At 44.2% G+C, this 24,579-nt stretch overlaps 1 protein-coding gene across 2 annotated transcripts in view; it reads left to right on the top strand.

The window, feature by feature from the left end:
• LOC126876887 (transcription factor SOX-6) overlaps positions 1-24,579 on the top strand; it is a 323,573-nt gene that overhangs the window by 1,261 nt on the left and 297,733 nt on the right. The gene's annotated exons all lie outside the window — the stretch shown is intronic.

Below are 24,579 nucleotides of genomic sequence, written 5' to 3'. Positions count from 1 at the left end.
CAGTCATGGCCAACCTTTCCAGGGCGAAAGTCTTGCGAGCCACTGGTTCTCGGCAGCGTTACGCCGTTCTGAAACTTATAATGAAGAAAATCCTCGAGACGATCGAGTATAGGAGTGCGCGCTGATACACATAGAGTTACTAAAGCGAGAGCAACCGTGTGCAAGCATCATCCTCCTCGTCCTCCCCCCTTTCGAACGACGCGCACCCTCCTCCGGGTTCTCCACCCTTTTACCAGCCTTCGGATTCAAAGTGTCCTCGTTATAGCTGAGTGGATGTCGCTTGAAGCGAGACTGGCTCGCGCGACGTGCGCTACCATCTAACGTTTAATTGCATCGGACTTTGGCACCGGATATAACTTCACTGCCGGAAATTAACAGGCTTTAACTATTGCCCGTGAGCGGGGACACACGCGTGTAAATTATAGACGCGCCAGCTTCCACAGAGAGATAGAAATAGATATTTGTACCAGGTCTCTGATACGTGGATAAATGTATACATGTGTGTGTACGTATATATATATAGGTCGGTGGTGGAGGTTCACACGTGTGAAATTAGGCTATGGGAATAAGCGTGCACGCGGTGAATTGGTCGAGCTTATAAGCGTGTCCGCCTCTGGACGCCCGTTATTAGAAGATCGAGCGAAACGTCACGGCATGATAATTAATGTCCCGATACGCTAAGGCGAACCGGCCAACCGGGCCGGGGTTATTACCGATTATGCAATATGTTTGCGAACGCAGCCGGGATCGCAGCGAGTCCCGATCTTACTCCTCATCGGTTGCTCGTTTCAATTAGTTTCGCCAGCGCCGATCCCTCGTTCCAGCAATAAGATTTCGGCACCCGTGTGTTTAGTATCGAATTTTGTTGATAAAGCGTTGGTAATAACTGTTGATTTACGACGTTTGATTATTAAGCAATATTCTTGCGTTTTCTTAGATAAAATACTTTTTATTTGTTCACAAAAAGAATTTAGTTTTTGAGATATTTACTTCAACGCTTAACGACTACTATTGTTTAAACAAAATTATATACGTCCCCGCAGTAGCTAACATTTTCAACTTCTTACAACTTCTCCCCATTCCAGTCCTTTAACACCAACTTACGAAAACACTCCTTAACTTACCTACTTTCCGTCATATTCCCTTTAACACTCCATATAGAAGCTCAAACAATCACTAATTCAACCAAATCATTGAACCTTCCAGACAAACCGGTGTATTTCCAACAATTAACAAAAATATTCACGAGTTCGAACCAAGAATAATCACATCCTCTGCGAATATTCATCGAATATCTATTCAAGCTTCACTTGGAACGTTTAATTCTTAATCCGCAATATCCAAGCGTTTCAGCAACGACTAGTCAAGACGCGAGATGAGAATTCTCCTGTAAGAGAATGAAGAATCTAGAATGGGGAGACCCGTGGTAGCACCGCGAGCGGTGGTCTCGGGTTCGAACTTATCGGACACCCGATGGGCACGGCCAGGGCCCGAAATAATTGCCCGCAGTGAAATATAAATGATACCAAGATTGTGGAGCGGTCCGAGGGGATGGGTTACGCGTTTGCCGCTCTACGGTGTCCGTGGCTCCTTGCCACGTGTGCGCGTATGCGTGCGTGGCCCGTCGACTGGCTACTTGGTACGCGAGACGTACGCGCACGTAATTGCGTGCCCGTCCTGAAATTATTCATCTCCCCGACCACGGCTGATCCCAGGCACCGCACGGACCGGCCAGCCACCACCGGAGCCAGCCCCAGCGGTATGATAATGCATAGAAGTGCCAGTCATTATACTTATACGTAGCCGGTGTATCCACTGCCCATCCTACCTACTCGCTACGTAGATTACACCACCTCGAGATCCCTCTTCTCTTTGCCTCGTCCTCCTGTTCCTCCTCGATTCTCTATGTTTCTCTCTACCGTTCTTTTACATTCGCTGGTCTCTTCTTCCTTCGTTCTTTATTCTTTACTCCCTTCGTTCACCATCGACGCGCACGTAGACGCGACTATCGCGTGTTTTGCATTGCATTGCATTGACATTTGATTAGTGTGCGTATTTGTGAGCGTATGGTTGTATGGTAAAATTTATGGAAGTACGCAATAGAGAGGGATCCGAGACAAGTGTGCAAATTTTTTGAGTGATATTCGCGATAACCGACAGACGTTAAGAGGGTTTCAAAGCATTTGGGAATAGATATTTCTGGAAGAAGCAAATTGATCGATAGAAGCGGTGAAACCCCTCTATCGAGGTGGTATGTCTAGCTATTAGTCTTAGTTCTCGAAACATTACCTCCGTGAAAGCCTGTTTCACGGAAACCAAATACCAAAATTAGTTCGTCGAACGATCGAAACGACACTCAGTTCGAACCAACACGACGCAGTTAGTTTGAATAATATTTAACGCTTGCTCCCCATTAAGCGTAATTCCTCGATTCCAGGCATTCGTCCAGCGCAGCTAGTTGATCTTGTAATCTCGAGCTGCGCTGGTAACATGCAATTAGGTACACACGCGCGCGTGTGTAACGTTTACGGCGTGACGGGTTGGACGTGTCGCGTTCCGGCACAATGTATCCTCCCTCCTTTCCAGAAACTTCAATTACACGCGAGCGGCAGCGTGCAATTACGCGTGTACGCACTCTCGCGTGTGCGACAAGCGTCGCCCTGTTCTCTTGCGCTCTTCGTTCTCGTTAAGGCGGCCCGGAGAGCCGTGAACGACCCTGGACAACCGTACGATTAACCGAATTTCCGACGAAGTTTCGCGTGTTCTCCGCGGACACGGCCGCGGTGCCACGCTCTGATTTGAGTCATTAAAACTCACTTAGGATAATACCCGGGTGATTCGTTTTTAAACGGAACTCGCTCCCCCGAAGCAATTTATACCGAATTCTCGCGGTGCCCCGTGGCTCCACCGAAATGATATCGTCCGAGGTGGACGCTTCCAGACATGTAGCACCAAGAATAGCAATTTTGGGCCCTGCTCGGCATCGTAAACGAGAGAAAGAAACATTTTATCGCTGGTTCACAGGGATATTCAAACACAGTTCGAGTTAATGGCGAACTGATTGCGAACTGGCTAATCGTATTGTAACACATGGTCCCGGGGTTATTTTCCGAATTCTTCTGCGAGATTGTTTAGATAGTTACGTGGTATTCGAGGATAATGCGAATTCGAAGAAAACCCTCCAGATCTTAATTTTAGTCATCTAGGCCGGGCAAAGTTCTTTACTATTTGCCGTGTCAAAGAAACGGATGTTTATCGAAACAGTAGGAATCGCATGTAGGAATCGGAAGGATAGGAAGAGCACATACGCTGCGCGTGTAGAGCGGAAGTTTCGCGGCCGATTCGCGATATCCGACGTTCTATCCCTCTCGCGGCGCCATTGCTGTTCCCCCTGTGGCGTCCTCTTTGTTTCTGGGGGCCCCGAAGATAATGAACACAATTACGGCAAGCTTTTTGTTCTAGAAATTACACAGTAGTGCTCGAATGCATCTCTGCGGCTGATTGCTATGCCCTGCCATCCTTACGGCGATACATCGACGTCCACCGTACTCCTATATACACTCTATTCCCTACGTGCATGTACTCTCGAACGCGACTACACGGACGCGTTTATCCACCAGCACCAGTGAAGAAACGAAGGATTACGGCAGGATACGAGGCTGTGTATGCGAGACTCGAACCACCTCGACGCGAGAAGACGAAGAGGACGAGAAGGGAGAGTCGCGCAAAGGGGCAGGCGGCAGGGGGACAGGGACACGGAGTAAGCTCTAATTGCATTCAATAAAGCAAATAATAGCAAGCTCATTAGAGCAGAGAGAGGAGCTGGCGAGTTGACCGCGGCTCGTATGCCAACCTGCCTACGCTCTCGGACGAAGGAAGAAGAAGAGGACGAGGATGAGGACGAGGAGGATGAGAAGAAGTAGGCTGGGGATGAGGACGACAGTGGGAGTGGAAGCGAGACAGAGATCGGAGCCAGAGAGCAGAGAAACCGGGTAGAAACTGGCGGTCGTGCCGTCGTATCGTCGCGAGAACCACGGTCCAATGTCATTTATTGTCCCTGGTGGACAAGCGCAGTTTGCCAGAGCGCACCCCCCTGGCCTGGCCACGAACAGAAGAGAGAAGCTGAGAGAGGAAAGGAGAGGAGAGACGAGGCGAGCCGATGGCCAGCCAGCCTGGTCTATATGAATGGGCAATAGCCATGCAACCATTCGCGTCCTTCGTTAGCTATTTATCCCCGTTTATTATTATTCGACCGCATCCCATATATACTCGCGATCCCACTCAACACTGTATACCGCGTAATCGATGAGTAGCTATTCCCAGGGAATGTCAGCCCGTTCCCTGGGATCTGGGCATCCACGGCAAGTCTTTTCGTCTCTTTCACAACACCAATCTTGCTCCTTCCCGTCGCTTGGTATATGTCACTTAATAGTTGCTCTTTCGTGGTAGTTGTGTTTTGATTCTGCTTTTCGCTGCTTGGTGTTTTCTTGTCGTGGATGAGAAAACAATACGGCATGAGTTTGAAGTTTTGTTGGCGGATGGACTATAGTTCAATTCACTTTTAGTAAAATCTTCTTGTTCTCGTAATATAAAATGCAATTAAATTCAACGCATTCAATGTAAAGTACTAGAAGGATAAAAGTAAATCATAAATGTAGAATACGATTTTCCTGCATGGTAGTTGGCTTTCGAGTTAATTGAATTTGAACATTCGCCCAACACTCGATTAACTCCGGACTTAACCCTCTTCAATTCAATTCTTTTTCTACCTGCAGGCTTTTCAAATCCGGTTATTTTCCTGGGAGACATGCGTTATACTAACAAGCCATTTAAACGTATCATTTACGAATAAGACATCAATAATGAATATTGAAGAGTCGCGTTTATCAGCTGACAAATAGAATTATTCATGCTACGTATAGAACTCTGTATGCTACGTTGCACGGAGCTGTATAAAACACAATTTTCATTTTATTTCATAAAACGAATTGCTCTTCTTAAAATAAACAAACGTTCCTAGTCGCCAGATAATTTGGGACTGAAAGGATTAATATGTAAAATTCATTACACCTCTTCAACTCCTATTTAAACAAAACCGCAAATTGTTCAAATTTGACCAACCCACGTCCCGTATCTTCCCACGCGTCCATTCAGCGCGTAATTACTATCTCTACCCACTAGTCACGCGAACCATACGAAAAACCAAAAAAAGGAAAGTAAAATGCTAGAAAGCTAAACTTGGAGTAACGTCCATGGCGCCATTGACAACCGCGTGAATTCCAGCTCGGAGGCAAATTAATCTACTCGTTTCCCTATAGATGTAACAACGAGACGAAAGGAAGAAAGAAAGGAAGGAAAAGATGTGACGCTAACAGTCGCGCGCGCCTCGCGAACAGCGTCCGTTTTTTCGTCCTCGGCCATAAAGGACAACACCTGAACCGGATCCTATTTCAGCTTAACAGGGAGCGTACAACGAAGACCGCGGTTGTGCCGTGTCGTTCAGGGACGCGAACAATGAACCACGCATGGACAGGAAAGCTCGTTCCGAACAAATCGAAGCCGTCCTTCGTGGAACGGAGAGGCCGAACAACGGACAAAGAAAACGGAGAAGGAGAGAGCGAAAGATCGCGGGTTCCCAGTTGGTGGAACGGAGATAGATGGTAGACGAGAGCGGAGGAGAATCGGCCGCCCCCGACGCGAGTAAACGCCGGTAAGAATGGCGATTCGGCTAATGTATTCCGCGGTTCTGCGCGCTCATTATTCAGCGATAATTAATTGACGGCTATAAATAAGCGGCGCGTCCCGGCACCGCGTAAATAAATGGTTCGCGCGAACCGGAATGGTAATGGTGACTTTGACGGACCGTTTAAACTGGAATAAAGCTGGGATACCTTCGTTCTTCCCCCTGGGGTTTCCGTGCCTCTTCAACGACCCATCCGCGCACTCCACCTAACGAATATAACTCACCTGCCGAGGCACCGCTACCCTGCCTCGACCCGTCTATACGGTGTCGTTCTATACTCTCCTCGTCTAAATGCGTTTGTATACCCCACAACCTCTCGCCACTATCGCCAGGTCCAGGCGAATATTTACTCGTCCGGCCGCTCCCTTAAACGTCGACCACCCTGTCCATCCTCGCTTGGTCCGACGCGACCCTCGAGTTTGCGCGGCAGTTTCGCTCTCGGCTCGTTTTACACCTCCGCGACCTGCGATCGGGTTCCTGCCGAGGACAATGAAACCACGATGTAATCGTTCGCTGTAATTCTTGTGTAGCTTGCTATTAACTGAGGGGAGAACTGGATAGATTAATCGTAAGTGGTTAGGATGAATTATGGGTGTAGCGATACTTTGTTAACGTGGGTAATTGTCATTTAAACGTTATTCGACTCCTGTTGAATCTAGAACGCTTGTTTCCAATAGACGTGGTTCTAGTCGTAACTTTAGCAGAATTTTTACATTTTTATGAGTATACTTATAATTCTTCGATTACCGAATATCTAGCTTCTATTTTCGAAACCGGAGTTGCTTAGACGATTTGATTATTTCTATAAAGACGCACATTATTGGACAAATCTAAAACAGAATAGCACTACTTCTTCCAGAAGTATATCGTAACGAGTAATTGCCTGTTAATCCATTATTTTTTCTGTTATTTATCGTAATTACATAATTACCACTACGTACATCGTGCATATTTCCTAAGAAACGAAGACGAAAATAGATAGTAATCGATAGATTTCATCGGAAATCGACGACTGTAATTAGAAACCAGAATTAAAACATTCTTTAATAGCCACATTCCTTTCGATAAATCTTGAAAATTGCTGAAGGTGCATCGAAAAAACAATAATACTTGAAAGAATCTTCCCAACATAGTTTTCTCAATCCATCGCATCGCTAGTATATTCGACGAGTCGCAATTTAGAAAATTGTAGTTATCAAGCCAGTTTCTGGCACTGCAAACAGCGGTTAATTGATCGTTATTATCAACGAATTGCCTCGGGGATGCTGATTACGCCTGGAAACGTTCCATTCAGCCACACTGTTCAGCACGCCGTTGCCTAATTCTATTTGCAACAAGAACGCCAGACAGAGACAGGAATTACGAGTAGCTCGAGGACGAAGAGAGGGACAAGGCAAGCCTCTCATGAAAGCGGTACAAGTTATTATGGCCCCGAGTTCGTAATAACCAGTGGCTTTCCTTCACTTCCTCGTTCACGCCCACTGTTCTAACGTTGGACAGTGCACAATTAATTTCCAACGCAACAGTAACTAATCGCGGCTTAATTCCTCCATCGTGTACGCGGAGAATCGTTTCTTGGCGAGAAGCAATTCAACGATCATCCTTCGTCCGTGAGCATCTGAAAGATGGAGCTTCTACTCGACATGCTTGAATTATGCGAACCGGCCAGTAACCAAATTCGACATGGCGCCTGGTTTCTGCTGAGAATCAATAACGAAGCTGAGTGTTTAGTAAGCTGATATGTAAGGAATTAAGATTTGAAATGTCCATCAAGATTAGTACGTAGTATGTATTTGATAGAATAATAAATTACGAAGCTAATAGTATCTAATTTCACCTTTTTGTTTCGTCAAAAAATATACCTACTTTTAATATTAACTCTAGAGTAACCACAAGTTAACAAATCTTTTTAATAACTTCGAGCAAATAACGATGAATACAAAATTCATTTTATTTAAAATCTCTATCTCCTGTCTTCAGAAATAATTTTCAGTAATTTTCATAAAAATCACTTACGATAATAAACCCTGATCCTTAACCAATAACTTAATTAAATTCACAAGTAAAATTCGCTAATTTAAATTCATTTACGTATCCCTACCCAATATTTTCTGTCCTTGTATCACCGTTCTGAAGACCTAACCAGTCACCTCATTCCTTCCTCCGAATTCACGGAGCAACTTCATCGGTCTACTTCTTACCAGCTTTGCAGGTCGTATCTTACGTACATTGCACGCATCCAAACGAATCGGCTTTCTTTCCAACTTGCTTCCCAGGGTTCTTCTTTATCGGTGGCAAACTGCAACCGGACAGCAACAACGTCAAGAATGTTCGGTGGTCGCTGTTTCCATGCGACTGTATCGTTCCCCCCGAAACGCGATGGCGGACACGGTCCAGCCACGGGGCGAAAAGGGTACACAGATGCGTATCTGTAACCGCGCGAATCGCCGAAAAAAATAATACAATGAATCGTGGGCCTCTATCGGGCGCGTAATCTCGGGAGGACGCGGAATCCCGCCTAATAACCTTTCCGTCGATCGACATTGTTATGGGCTGGTCATTAGAGCCTCTGCCCCTCGCCCAACCTCCGCTCTCACTCGCTCGATGCTGCTTCTGGCCGCTGCCCTGCTTGGCCAAAAAACGTAGTGCGTCGTTTATCGGGCCCTTACGCCGTTGGGTTTCATCGGCGTGCACTTATCTCAAGGGACTTGAAAATCCGGTCGCATTAAGATATCTATCGGAACAACGGATGTGCGCCATTAAACTTTTACTTTATTTAGCGCTCGGAGCGGCGGGCACTCTCCGCGCGAGTCAACGGGAACGGAGAAAGAGACAGGTCGGACAACGGCAACCAGAAAATCGACCGGAGGATGGGAAGATGAAGAGAAGCGAAGAGAAGGATGGCGGGAAGCGAAGAAGAAGAAGATCAGAACACCTACATTATAATTTAGTATTGATATTGATAGTTATACGTTTAACGATGATATATGTAGATTAATTAGTGACACGTTGTAGGTTAGAGATTTCATAATTTTTAGAATCGACTATTTCAAGAATTTATAATTTTACACTGAGTAGGTCGAGCAATTGATTTGTAATTTGTAAGATTGACTTGTTTTATCATTGAAATTGCAATTCGGGAGGATTTACCTGTGACTTGTAAAATTTTCATTAATACTATTTCGATTTTACGTAAAGGCTCGCGTTGGAAGTTACGAACGACGTAAGGACAAAGAGAAGAAAGGAACGAAAGACGAGCAAAGCGGTGGCTCGTTCATGAGCTTGTATTTCTTCACGTCAAGCGATTGTTCTTAGCCCTCGAACGTGTAATTATTATTTACGTTTACTCCTAATGACCAGGCCTCGCACGACACCATTTAGAATTGCTAATGACCGCGCATCTGCGCACCTCGGCTACTGTCAATAGATACTAAAACTCATTACCTAGCCCGACAACTAATTGGATACATTTGGATTGACGGAATGCCCGCGTACGATTGGTTATTAAATCGCCAACTCGCCGGGCACCAGCCAAGAGAATCCTTATGTTAATACCACTGCTACCATTACGGAATAGGAGCATGTACACGCGTCGCTCCTGAGTTTCTTTTATGTGAAGAACGCAGAATGGTTTATTAGTCTCTGACAAACGTTTCTTCCTAGGACATCGTACGAAGAACTCATCGGTAAAGAGCAAATAAAAAATAAGAAGAGCGAAAGAATGTAGGAAGAAAAAGAATCTACGAGAATACGTAATTCATTTCTGAAATAAAAATACTGTTTGATTTATAACTTGTCGTGCCTATCGCTGCTTTGACAAAAGAAACAATCTGCGTATGAATTTTATTAAAGTCTATGTTGTATGTTAGTCAAGTTAGCTAGTACAAAATGTTTTGAATTAAATGATAGTGCACTGGATCTGATCGTTTCATGGCTGATAGCCGCCAAACATATTAAAATTGTACCTGTATTCCTTGAAGCTGAAATCTATGACTCTCTTCTACTCCCCAAGAGATCGCCATTTCCACGTCATTGAAGACATTCGGAAGATCGTGAATAATCGTGCAAATACTCAGCTAATATACAACAATTTCATAACCTGACTCCGGAGCCTCGATACTTTTACGAAACAAGTCACTCAGGTATCAAGAGACAAAGATACAATCCAATTAAAGAAATTCAAGAGAAACGAAGAAGCGTTAGAACAAATCGCGTCACAACGCCGGAATAAATCAACACGCACACGCTCAAGAACAGAAGCAGAGTTTTCCATTCGCTTCCATCGGTCACGCTCGCAACAAAACCCCTGAAAACAGAATGAAAACGAACGTCCTGCCGACGTAAACGATTGTTAACCGCTTATCTACTCCGAAGCAGTCGGTTTAACCGGAGAGTTACGAGCCTCGAACTCGTTACGCATGCATAGGCGCGAGCATAAAACACTGGAATTGCGCGCATGCTGCTTGCCTTCGTCCCTAAACAAGAGCTCTTCGTTCTCTTCATTGCCCTCTTCGTCACCCTTTTCCACTCAACAACGACTCGACCCGCGAGATTTTTCCAATTTCTTTCAACATCGAACGCCGACCATTCCGGCCACCATGGAGACTCGTCTTAAACCACGTCCTTAACCGTGCCAGCGAGACACTTAAAAGCATCCAGACGTTTCCTTCTCCGGATGTAGGGGAAAGTTTTTCGCGGAGGTTGTCTCATGGCGAGGCCTTCCGGCGATTCGCGGGCGAGAAGGATGTCGGGCAAGGGCGACGACGGGCGTCGTTACTCGCGCTGATTTAGTTGAAGGCAGCGAATTTACGGATCCACCCTTTTTGCGCGCACGCCGGAGCCGTGCGGAATGGAGCGGAGTCTGCCGCGGCGAGGCCTTTCTCGTTAGCCGCCTACATTATATTACCCATCGAGGGGCATACATCATTCCCTCTTTATGTAAGTATCTATAACAGCCCGAGAAACATTTGCAGCTCGCGCTGCCTCGCGATCCACGGGCCGCAGACGCCGGCCCATGGAGAACGCTCGCGTGGGCAGCCGCGGCTCGCTCGCGGAATTGATGTACTGCGACTCAAGAACAATGCCTCGTACCTGGACGACGGACGCGCGTTGTCTCGGTCCGAGCCCACGTGCCCCTCCCGTCCTTTTCCGCTTCGTCTTCTCGTCCGACACCGAGTCCTCGTCTGCGAGGCTTGAAATTGCTATTCTTTTTTGCCAATTCTTCTTAGGGTTGAAAGCGGTCGCGATAGTATAGAAAGTTGGTGCGATTGATTGATTTATTTAATTTTCATTTTTTTTTACTTTGTTATATAGTTTATTTAATTGTTCATTCCATACAATTCTATATTTTTCTATATTTTATGTTCTTTTACAACGAATACATATAAAAGGTATTCGAATTGAAGACCGTTGCAAAAACAGAGTTATTCGTTAATAAATAATTAAATTGAACAAAAAGAAGAAGAAGGAAAGAAGCAATGGCCAGAACAGTAAAAGAAAATCACATAAATCATTGCACAGAGAAGTGAAGCACAGCGCTCTAAAACATTACAGATTCTTAGAGAGCCATAAACGAGCAGAAAATCTACACTACATTTATAAAGTTTTACAGGAAACAAAGAAAAAGATAAATGCTGAACAAATTATGTCTATAAAACCTCTCAACAACCAGTTCATAGATTTTTGTATACTACACTGAATGTATAATACAGTGTATACTACGCATGGAATGGATAATTAAGCGTTAAAGCGGACTACTCTCGCGATTACCCTTTGATTCCATCTCGCGTTGCCGCTAATCGGAAGACTCCTATACAATGTTGTTGCCCCGTGTAATTCTCGATAGAACGATACGTCTCGATGGTATCTCGACGAACGGACATTGTCGTGAATCGTACTAGTCGTCCCGCCTTTGCAGATTACGCAAGAGCTATAATTATTGCCTCACATTGGCAGAAAAAATGATAATTACTTTACATGCTTAATTACGTTCTCTCTCTCTCTTTTCCTTTCTCCTTCTCTGTTCGGAGGTGGTATGCCCAGGGACCGGTAGGCAGCGATAGCGCTTTAATGGCAGAAGAATTAATTATACACTGCACGCGATACGAAGAAAGTACCTCGACTCTTTTTACCCGCGGGAAGATGCCGCATTAGGCGCTTAATTGATCGGACATTGCGTTAACGAAGATCAATGGCAGCTACGCCATCCGCGATCGGCCAACAATCAGATCGAAAATCGAACAAATGCTTCAATTACGCGTCACTACGTATCGTCGAAGGACAAAAATATTTCAAAAATTATATTATATATCGTTCATGACGAATGAGTTTACGCTACACTGGCTCACGAAAATATTTGAACGCTCATCGTAAGAAACTTTTATGTCAAATCATTTTAAAACTTCGCCGGTGTTATAACGAGACACGACAGTCACGATTATGTTAGCTAAATTTGAAACCAATCTGAGAATTTATATAAGAATTATGATGTATTTATTGCAAACATATATCTAGCAGGAAATTTTAGTATACAGCATGAAAATCGCATTTCCCTTCGAAGAACGATCGCAGGTTCGATTTTGTCAACAATTCACCGGATTACCGTAAATTTTCCGCGACATAATAGCCGCGACAGTTGCGTGACGGAGATTTACGCTGGATGCACAGGTAAGATCAGCTTAGTCAGGTTAAGATCCGACGGTGTAGCGTACGTATACCAAATTGGGAGCAATCGTACGTCTCATTAAGTATCGAACGGTTCGGCCGATCCCGGGGGCAGAGACAATTACCGCGTGAGCGACAGCAGGCCCGAGATAATCGGCCGGATAGAAGGCGAAACGTGGACGTATATTTCACGTGGCCGTGGGTTCCTTCGATCCGTTCGTTTCCATCCGCGGCCCGCCGGTGTCTTACAATTCACGACAACGTCACCGGGCCAGATACCATCGCGGCCAGCGAGCAACAATGCACCGGTGCCGATGCATGCGACGTTCCAGCTACGGTAAATGTTTCGTCCGTGCACCTTCCCTTTGCCTTCACGGAGATTTTCTGCGATAGTCTTTTTGCCTCGTTCCTTCGTTTCTGGTTTTTGTTCAAACTGGGTGGACACTGACGAAGGTCAGTTAAGGGGTAATTGCACGAATAGGAAAGTCTTTCCAGGTTTGGGAAGATGATGGTTTCACACAATGTTAAGAGGTATATACTTACTTACTATTATATAGCTAGCCCAGGAATCAAATACAATAGATAAGGAATAGATACGACTTGCAATAAATTTAGACAGTCATGCCCTGGGATAGCTGGCGTGTACGTAGTTAACAAGAACAGTTACTCGCCAGATTGTACGTATTGTCTACCATCGGAAGTCTACGACATGATTCACGAGAGATGTCTATCTTTGAAGAATAATCTCTTGTTCGACTATACCACCCTCTTTCAATTTGAAATTAATTAAACAAAAAATATGAAGAATACTAATTCGCTGCAGAAAAACGTTGCTTAATTGATCACTCTTAATCAATCAACAAAGCTTCTTATGATCAACCTTACGCTAAAATAATTTTCTCCGTACTTCGTGCCATTTCCGCCGAACCAACTCAAACACATTAACCCTGTACATTGCACTGCAACTATTAATGAATATTTGTGAATCGACCAACAACATTTAAGTTGGAATAACTTCTAATTTGAGCGTCTCTAGGGGGAGAAGATATCGTGGAGGAATTCGAAACTGCCCGAAACGCGAGTCGCAAATCAGTGTTGACAGAGAAAGCTGAATATATATTCGCGAAGCGGTAATCCATCGTGAATCGATCCGCAGATATATCGGGCCGTGCGAACTGGAGAACCGTGGCTCGTCGTGTGGCCATGCCACATGCATGTGTAATACTTATATACGTTGCCCGAGTATCGATTCGAGAACCGATGCACGAACCTAGCGTATAATCTGGCGTGCTCGTGACGAGCGCGCAACTTATCTCGTTACACAATCCGAATCTTTCGTACCCGATGAACACGCGCTTGCAAATTAACACGCGTCCTAACAATCGCGAGAACTGGGGCAATGTTTCGCAAATGGGATGTCGTTTGGTTTCTAGCGCATTATTCGAGTAACATTATTCGATGGCATCTTTTGTCGATCGTTGTATTACAAACTTTTTGAGAATTATCGCTTCGGTGATTAGCGAGGATTTGTGCCGAGTATTTTCTTTAATAATATTATTTTCATACTCTTTGATGAGTATTATTTAAGAGATAGCTAAGTTGAACATTTATAGTCCTTTCTGAATTATTGCATCAGACGTGTACATATTGGTTTTCGAATCGCGAGACTCGACTTGAAATATGTTACAGGGAATGAAAATTATGATTTAAAAAATGTGAACTGGCTAATAAGTTTCCCCTTTATGATTAGTTTAAAATATGCTTCCGATAGTCAATGTCTTGAGATTGACAGAGATTTAAACGAATTCCTCTAATTTTACATTCTGCAACTGGTAACAAATCGTGCATGGGATTCGTTTCGCAACACAAATTCTCATAATCTCGGTGTAGCCTCGAGCGACCGTTTAACGATTGAATTCTTTGAACAGTTTCCGGGGAAAAGTTGCAGGTAGCGAAGTAAGTCAACAAGATTCGAGTCGCATAAATGCCGATTACGTTCCGTTCTGGTGTTATCATGTTTCTGGGTGATCATCCAAGAAACCTCATTAATTACAGACTTCTTAAATTTTATAAATTCAGACAGATGTTAAAAATGGCGCCTAGAAATGCATGATTACATTAAGAAGTAGTTTAGTTGAGTAATTTCTAGGATCTATAATAAAAGGATTACATATTTAAATTACATTCTAGAAACAAGACAATGCCCCATAGTACATAAATAATGGGTCAATTATTTTTAACATTGTAATTGTCCGACTAATTGATAGCAGAAAGTCAGTTACAATTTAGCCATTACTAATTATGAAATAGGTTCGTTACCTGTACTGAATTGCTCAATAAAGCAATCTGTCATTGTTACTCAGTTCTTTGAATGTTAAGTAGTAATGTAACTCACCGACAATGAGAAGATGGTGTTGAAATGTTATCTATGACTCACATGTCAACGTCACATTGCAAGAATAACTAAGAAATTGAACAAAAAAATGATAGCAAGTGCATTGATGAAGAAATATGAAGATGTCTGACATCTGACAGCTGATATCGCTATATGCTCGCTTTAGTCAACTAAACCTTGTATGTAGGTACCTAATTGGGTTAACACGCAACGCGCAGCATCACTTGCCGCAATTATTCATTTAAATCAATGATGTTTGCTCCGATATTAATTTATTAAAAAATTAATATTGCACCATATGCTACGCATATGATACACATGCTAGAAACATACATTTGATAGTAAGTTGGAAATTAAAAAAGTTTAATACTTGTATGTAAGTCTTTCATCGGAGAAACTCGAAAATCATACAAAAATTTTGACATTAGGAAACGCTTAAGAATCATTCACAAATAAAATAAAACTTATGTACAATTTCATGAGTACCCTCTGTTCAGAACAACTTTAAAACCATCCAACTAGCCCATAGAAGCAAAGAGATCAACAATACTGAAGGAACAGTACCAGCATACCAACCCACGACATACCACTATCTTCCAATCCCAAACAACTTAGCGCAAAGACACAGAGGAAGAACCAGAAACGCATCTCGGTCTGCATGGGATCCAGCAGAGGATGGTAAATTCCAGCGAGTGGGTCTCGCGAGGATTTTCCCTCGGTCAGGAAGTACAAATCCTGAACAACCATTCGTCGTTCCGATGAAATTAATCACTGAACACGGGACTTGTCTTACCGGGAGAGGCAGAGCCGCGGACGACGACAACAAATAGGTACTTAAGGCCAATGGGATGTTCGGCCAAGGGAACAAGCGTGGATTCTACCGGTTTTTAATAATTGTACTCGGCTCAGCCCTCGTGGAATATACACCCGGTTGCTTATCTGCCGCAAAACATTGGCGAGGGAACGAAGGCTCAAGAGATGCCTGGATAATTCTTGCATATCTTCGCGTTGACGCAATGGCGCCCGGCGGAAACGCGTGGCCGTCAGAGGCGCCGCGCTGAGCTGCGCCGCTCCGCCGCGATGCATTAGCATCGATGCACGAAGGATTCCTTCGGTCCCTTAAACGCGCCGATACCGCGGCGAGGAACCATTAAAAACGGACGTCTCGAATTATTACAAATTCCTCGCGACGCGTTTCGCGCGCTCACTCGTCGTAAATACTCGGTTTTACAGCGCGAGCGGCGCGACCGACGATCGAGCGTTGATCATAAACCGCGATCCTTAATAAACCGACGCTCGAAGCAGCTTTTAACCGGTGGATGAGCGTCAGGTGACGAAATTGTTGGGTAATTTGTATGGTAGTAATTGACCAGTCGTTTTTGTGAGTATTGCGGAGTTAAAGAATGTCCTCGCGTCTCGTTCGAGGTCACACGGGTGGTAAAGCTTGTCAGAAATTTTAGCTACTTTGTTGGTTTATTCTTTGTTCGTATGTAAAATTATGAAAAGATAACGACGAGGTTTTAATTGACCAACCGATTTTCAAAGAAGGATAAAGATTTTTCTGTATATTAACGTTCCACGACTGTCGTTGCAGCAATGTACTTTGTTGGTAATTACAGATTTCCGTAAAAGGAATTCCGCTGAATGAAAGTTCGCGAAATTTCATTCTATGAAATAAAATCCGAATTCAATGTTTTTAATTTACGAAGCTATCGATCTTCTACTTATTCGTATACGTAACGTATATGTTTGTAGACAATTTAATCTTAAGAAGCTTTCAATACTACTGCAATCTTCAACGTTTTCAACAACTTTTTTTCATAGTATAAACCAGTATAAACCAGTTACGCCGTTTTACATAAACCTTCCTAACCATTCCACTTCTTCACATCTATCCGAACTCACACCTGTATGATCGAGGATCGTCCTGCGATCATCAGCATCACAGCAACCACGCAACTGCAGGAACTCGTCCGATCTAACCTGAGAAGGATCACGGAAGAGCGTGACACCGAAAGGAACCGAAAGGAGGGAAGACAAGAGACAAGAGACGAGAGCAAAGGAGTTACGGGAGACTCGAGGCCCGCCTGACAGTGAGGTGTCGGGTGGTCGGGGTCCAGCTCGCTGTCAGCTTGTCAGCCTGTCAGCCCACGCACGTTGGCACCGCGCCAGTCAGCCCCGTGTGGATTCACACCGACTGTTCGCGCGGCGCATGCACACAACCTCACGGCTCTCCGCTCGACACGCATTGTTCCGAGCACGCCGCACGTATATACCTACGCTTAACGCGTAGAGCAGTCTGACGCGTCGGATCCGCGGCTTACACGGCCACGTCATTAGTCGCGGGACCACGGACGTCGTGTCCGTGCCTTCGATCCGCTTTAACGAGCGCTGCTCGAAAATTCCGCGCGCGGTTCTCACCCCTAAAGGTGTTCTTCTTTCGATTCTGGACACGAGCTGTCCTCGCGCGCGATGTGCCGGATTCCTCGCGCTGGACTGCACGCATCGTGCCCAGATTAGCGATCTACGAATCGAGAGGAATCTTTTTTCGACGATTCAGGCTGATTCGGCTGGCGTTAAATCGGTATTTTACGTGGCAGATCGGTTTGGTATTTTGGGTAACTGGTAACGGTAATTAGAATAGCGTTGGAAGAATTTTTATTTTAATATCTTTGTGGAAGCTAGAATCGTGGAGAATTTATTAAAAAGGGATGAACTTCTTACAAATGTTTTTTGTAGATTGCATAACACGCAATCCTATTCCCATATCTACATCGAATCATTAAATCTACGCTGAATACCCGCTCGACAATTCTCGTCCATGTCGACATTCAGGAAGAAAAAGGAAAGACGTGCGCACGCAAGGATCGACGAAATGCGCGTAACGGATGGAAAGGCGTCCGAGACTGTGGTAATTAAATATAATCGGGATCTACGCGAGGCGGAAAGATGGCTGCTTGATTAATTAAAAGGCAGTAATTGGCTAATTAAATTTTATAGGCTACAAATGTGAACATTATCGAGGCTGGGGTTACCCGCGCGAAATTTGCTTCAATTTGCAGGATATAGGCAACCCAACCACCGATAACACGAATTTATAAACTGCTTGGGTCGTCTGAACTTTACATTGCGTACTGGACATTGTGAAATATAACATTTTAAATGGTATCATTGGAATATTCAAGTTATCGCGTAATTAAGTTCTGCAACTGTTCTTGCGAGATTCTGTAAAAGAAAATGAAAATAACGAAGAATTACGTAGTGAAGTTCGACTGTAATAAATGATAATTAAATAAAGCCAAATAAAGAAACAAACATGTGTTTGTCGGTAACAAACGTGTGTTTTAAGGACTCCTTTCATGTTTAAAAGCATAGTCGATGAAACGCAATTAACGAATAATTTTGTAACGATGTTGTTGCATTATAATCAACAAGAAAAACTATTCGTATCATCTGATAACCAACAGCCACTCGATGGCGACCGGTGCCACGTCGGAATTAATATCACGCTGCTGACTGCGATACCAATCTACGTAACTGTTCGTTTATTGTATCCAGACCAGGTAGTCGTTCCCCTAATCTTTCCTCGTTGACGTCAGAACGCTCTTTTTCAACCAGGTCGATGCAACCGGTTCCTGACTGCTAGCAAAAGAAAAATACACATGGAGTCACGATGAAAAGAAAGAGGTGCGAAAGTAGGCAACCGCTGCGTTGTTCGTGCTACTCGCGGTTAAATTGCACTTTCATCAGAGTTACTTCGCTTGGCAGTACAAGTACGCTATTAATGTTAATTATTATGCGCCACTTTACAATTTATTGAGTCATAAGCTGGGAAATCATTTATGTAGATTAGATGGAAGATCATTTACCTTGATGTTATGGCAGAACAATGTAGAGAATAAGAAGAGTCATTTAAGGGGTTGTTAATCTGGAAAGTCGGTGAAATTTTAGGATATCGGGTTACAGATACTCTCTACGATGATCAGAGTTGCCTACAGTTTTATTCAAATAATACGTGGATATTTTTAAATTTAATAATTAAAATGTTAATTTTTGTCTATCTTATTGTATCTGTTCGCTGCGTAAAGTCCAAAATTAATAAGCTACTCGAAACCACTTCCTTCATTTTATACAGTTCCTTCCACCACTTTTACACAGTTTTCAGATTATAAATTAATATACGGAAAATATATATCTGCGGACTTGTATAGCGGTTCTTACACGCTACATTATAAATGTTAATTATATACTTAGATTTCGAGTCGTTGATACATGTATTAAAATCTAATTTTTAAAAGAAATATGATACTGCTGGTTATGACTGATTTATATAGCACATTTACTTATAACGATGTACCCCCAGAATTTTTAAAACCTTCGCACATTTTCACTCTGTACGAAGCATTCAATCATTTTTGCAATATTTATCTCACACCCACTATAAATTTTATATCACGTCGTTACATTAATCGCTATTGCTAGCTCACGCGAAGACGCTCGCGCATCGATGTCACGATCGCCAATTTCGCTCGAAACAATTTGCAACGAGCATCGTAAGTAAGTCTCACCGAGTCTCACCGAGTGAAGTCGATCCGTGACAGTTGCGAAACGGCTGGCAAAAGAAGAACGCGTCCACCCGATAAGAGACCTCGATCGCCGCAGGCGTCTATCAGCTTACTATTGAATTATTTAATTTATAATATAAGAGTCCCGTTTCAAAGTGAGCCGCGACTCGGCTACGCCAATAAGTCACGGCTGGAGATGATTTACAAGCCGATCTACAATGATAATGCACGCGATAATTAATAAAATTCCTGATAATTTACGATCCTACCTCTTGCACGGACACGTCACGCGTAATATACCTATGTACCAACCTTCTCACCGATCCAGCGTCCGGCTTAGAATCGGTCATTGGTTCCGTGATCGAGGATCGTTCGAACCCCGTTGTTCCCGCACGTACTACGAGCTTCCTCAATCTCGAGAGGGCTCACCCCCGAACGTATCATTATCCGGTAAGTCATCTTAATTGACCTAACCCCGAACGATGCGTGGTTAGCTGGTAATCGGCGCGATTAAATCGGCCGATCGCCGACGCAGCCAGCGCATATGATAATTCAGTGGGTAACCAAAGGCGGCGGTCAATGGTCGCGCACCTGTTCTCTAAACTCTCTACCTTCTCTGTTTCTACCACAGCTCGGCTTCGTTCGCCTTCTCTTTTTCTCTTTCATTGCCGCTCGCCGTGGTAGTGTATGCTCTCTCTTTTTCTCTCCCGTGGGTCACGGTACGTCTAGGTTGTTGGGAGGCCGTTTACCCCTTGGCACGGTACACAACACACCCGTCCTTTTCTCTTTCTCCCTTTTTCTCCCTTTCGGTTCTCTCCCTTACCGTTCGCGTTATTTCTTTCTTTTCCTCCGCTTTTTCTACGTCTGCACCATCCCTCGATGGTTACGTTCGTGTACTAACCGCATATATCTAATAATCTCGTTCCATCGAGTCCCGTAGAACCGGGACACCGCGCCGCGCCGGTCCGATCGACGCGGGTTAGCTTTCGACCGGGTATTAAATGCCAGGATGCGTGAAACGCGCGAACACCGACTGGACGGCTCTTCCGGAGATTAATGGCGGCGCGCCGACTCGGTCGCCCCGGAATTTAAATAACTCCGAGTTGATGTTTGCTTTAAGAACTATCAGTATCTGGCTTTTTCTCGTCTTGTGTACTTGGGTACTTGGGAATTTTTTGGTTAGATGAAAATGAAATTTCGAATGAAGATTCGAGGGTGTAGGATTGAATTTCTCTGACAGATTGTTTTCTGTAATCGATATCTATAATACAAACAATTTTTCCGTTGTTCTGAACAAGTAAGTTCATAATCTCTTACTCTTTTTGTTAAGGCAATCGATCATTACTTAAGCAATGCGCGACTATCATTATTTGTTTACTTCAGTCTCGCATAAGAACTATCGCATTAATTATGATTTGCAAGCAAGTTATGATGGAATGTGCATGAAACGTCGACAAATAAAACTTTACGACTTTAACACGAATATGAAAGATACGCAGATTATCGGAGGCAGTAAATGAAACGTAAACGATTGCATCGAGTGCATGGAAAGATTAAGAGAATATATATTCGAACGTAAATAAACAATAAAAGAGAAATAGCAAGGAAACGCAGGCCGGCAAGACGAATTTTTCAAATTGTACATCTTTACGACTTAAAATTCCTTCGAGTCGATAAGACGTATAAATACAGGGGTTTACTGGAAATTTCAATGGAAAAACGTAGAAAATATTAAATACGTTTATCACGAGAACCGATACCTTTCATAAATATTCGTATTCTTACTTCGTTTCGATATTGCAATATTCATTCGATATCGCGGCGATAAATCTCGTTAACAGCACCTTTTTTGATTCAATTGATCCAACTCGGAGTGTCGATCGGATTTAGCCGCGAACGTCACGAAGGATAGCCGTAGCTGGTCGACGGGTGAAAGGTGAATCACTTCAGATGCGGAAACGTGTCGTTGGATTGCAAGGTTCCGGTGCACGATCATCGTGACACAGTCGTCTGCTATCTCCGCGACGGATACCGGTGCCTTTCACTGACCGACGTTCCCGAAGATTTAATAGACAAATAGAAAGACGTTCGCGCGCGTAATATATGATTATTGTTGGATACTTTCCTGCTAAACTGCCGTAATACATGGTTGAATGGTAAATAATTGCGGCGCGCGAATAGAGAAGACAGAAGGAAAAAATACATTGACGGAGAAACCAAGCGATGCAATGTCGCGTATAATAGTTAATAAATATCTGAGTAGGCTATCGCGACCTATCAGAAGTGCGTATCGCTTACGCGAAAGCCAATCTTGTTGTCACGGGGACTGCTCGATTAATTATCTTTGACGAAAGCTTTTCACCGACGCGTCCGACAACTGTTCAGAATTAATTACTTATTCTCTGACCGACTGGTCGACGACAAGGAGTGCAATGTCACCGATGCAAGGTCAACCGTGGACGAGGCAAGTCATCGAACGCTATCTTTCCCGTCTCTCCTCTCTCTCTCTTCGTCGAACACGAGAATAACGGACAATATATATTTCTCGATTATTCGCCGGTCGAAGCGCAATCGCAAGCACAACCGCGCATCGTAGAAACATAAAACCATTAAAGAGATATCGACGAAGGAAATTAATTTCCTGTGCGAGAGCGTGCTACACACCAGGCGCTGGTTTCTATCGGGCGAAAATAAAAAGGCGGTTTCCACGTTTTATCCGGGAGCCAGAATGCTGCTACGCACTACCAATTTGTAGACGCGTGCATGCGTGGCGCGGACGATTCGCTGGCAGGGGGAGAGATCAAGAAGGAGAGAAAAGAGCCAGAGAGAGAACGATGATTCGACACGGTGGTGGTGCGTACGCACGCGAGAACACCTACACGACAACGTCCGGTTGCGGGTATCCCAGCCCGTTGTAGTCCCGGTTTCTCTCCGCGGCATGCGTTATAATCTCGATATCCCATATATCCACGTACAAGACATGCCTCCCATTTTAAATATACCATCGTGTAATTCATAATAAATGACTTATAAATGCAATGTACTTTTTGTAGCGGAGCATCGCGCGCCCGTTGTGCGAGCAACCACGCCGTGGCTCCTCCTTTTCTTGCAACGCGCGGTATCGCGCATGCGCGCCAGCTTTCACGCATGCGCCTCAGACACGCTCGCAGCACGAACGCATGCGTACCCGCGTGACGCGTTGCTCCTCGCTTTTTGTTTCTCCCATTGCGACGCGCGCGTGTAGCGGCGCATTTTTACCGCCGCGCAGCGCTTCTTCTCGTCCTCCTCTTCTTCTTTTTCCACCGGTTCTTCTCTTCTTTCTCTTCTTTCTTCTGCTTCGGTGATTTAGATGAATTAAAAGTGTATCGCGTAACGCGTCTCTACCTCCGCCTTTCAGTTTTCCCATGGATATCGCGTGCCGTCGTTTCACCGTTCCGCCGGTTTGATTTCGATCCTAGAGCAAATTGAATCTCGTGCGTGGCTACGTTCCGAAGCCATGTTCAGCGTTTGCACTGCTTCTATCGTAGAATATCGTCGCGCAACGATTGCTATAGAAACTCAGACACAATCGTCGCGTTCAGCGTCGACTGTGGTGTTACGTGGGCGGACGGATTAAAACGAGTAATCAGAAACCTAGACGACCACGCGACAGACCGTGCGATTCGAAAGGACGTTGGACAAGAAACGGAACAAAACTGAAACGAAGCAAAAGAAGGGAAACACGCGACAACGGACGAAAAGCCGTCTATCGAGTGATCTATCTCCGGCCGGTTAAACGGTTGTCGCCGATACGAATTACCGAGTAGTCGAGGCCCCGGGATCTTTGTGTTTCTCGTGTATATCCACGGGATCCGAGTGGGACGAGCGGGGCTGCGTGACCGTGCCTCTGGTAAAAGACACGGCAAGATTTATCGAAACCCGATGCGGCAAATGCGCCGATATATGTATGTCGAGGGCCGTTCGAAAACGCTCGAAGAATCGTTCGATACGAAAAATAAAGGATCGTCGCGCCTCGGTCGCCGGGCACGCGGTGTCTGCGCGAGCTCGCCGTACGTACCAGCAGGGGTGCGATTAATCGTCGTAAGCAATCGCTTATATTCTGGAATTTTAATTCGCAGTCAGTTAAGCGAGCTCGTTGCCTACGGGACGAACAAAACGTCTGCGAGTATTGCGAAAAGCGGGATTCAAGCGGCGCGAGAGCGGTCGTGTATCTACTTGAGAGAGCCGTCGAACAGCACGACGCACGCTTGAAATCTAGCCGGCTCGGCTCGACACCTGCGTCGCCCCGCCGGACGAAGCGGTCGTACCGGTCGGGAATACCATCGGGAAGGTGACGATGATATGTGCCGTGTTAACTTCGCAACTACTCTGGGATGAAAATATGTACTTATCAAAGGGAAAGGAACCAATCGAATGTCTGGTAGAGCGGGATTCGATGGTGGATCTTTCGGATTGACCTCCTAACTCAGTTTGCAGGTTCCTCGAGTCTGCCTTTTCTACCTGCTTGAAATTAACTCATTGGCTGTCGTAGTTTTCATTTGGAGATCGTACAGAAAAATTTACGTCGATCGTGCTCTTCAAATTAATACAGATTTACAAAGTATTGACCATATCGATCATAACAAAAAGAATCATTGAACATATAAGGACATATCTAAAGCACCAATGACGGGTTTGAATTTTTTGCGATACTATAAAATATTACCAGCTTTGAGTAGTGTACTGATATATAAATGTTTCGTTACAGTACAGCTTCAAATTTATACGTAAATTTATTTTGATATCGCTGCATCAACTAATTAGAGTTGATCCAAAATTATATACTTTTTTCGATAGTAATCGATGATATTTGAAAAGCAGTTTAATGAAATAAAAAATTTGTTACAAATATTATATCAATTATTAGCGATCCAAAAATGATATATAATCCAAAAATAAAATATGTAAGTATACGAAATAAAAGACTAAAAGGTGTACGTATTGTACCTTTAGAAACTCATTTCTAATGACGAAACAAACTACTATAACTAAAACCCCTTTTTATAAAAATGCGCATCGTCTAACATCTTCTTAGGAACTAAACACACGGAGGTCGAGAAATGTCCTCCGGTGGTCGATGGTTTAGCGTCGGATCCCTATATCATTTCGCAGTTTCCTCGTATTCCCGTGTTCGTCTGCATCGTCGGGACGGGCCATGCCTCTTTTTCGCGTGG

This window comes from Bombus huntii, chromosome 2 (genome assembly GCF_024542735.1).
Source record: "Bombus huntii isolate Logan2020A chromosome 2, iyBomHunt1.1, whole genome shotgun sequence".
Classification (NCBI taxonomy): domain Eukaryota; kingdom Metazoa; phylum Arthropoda; class Insecta; order Hymenoptera; family Apidae; genus Bombus; species Bombus huntii.
The sequence above is the reverse complement of the archived record's forward strand: the minus strand, read 5'-3'. Positions and strand labels throughout refer to the sequence as shown.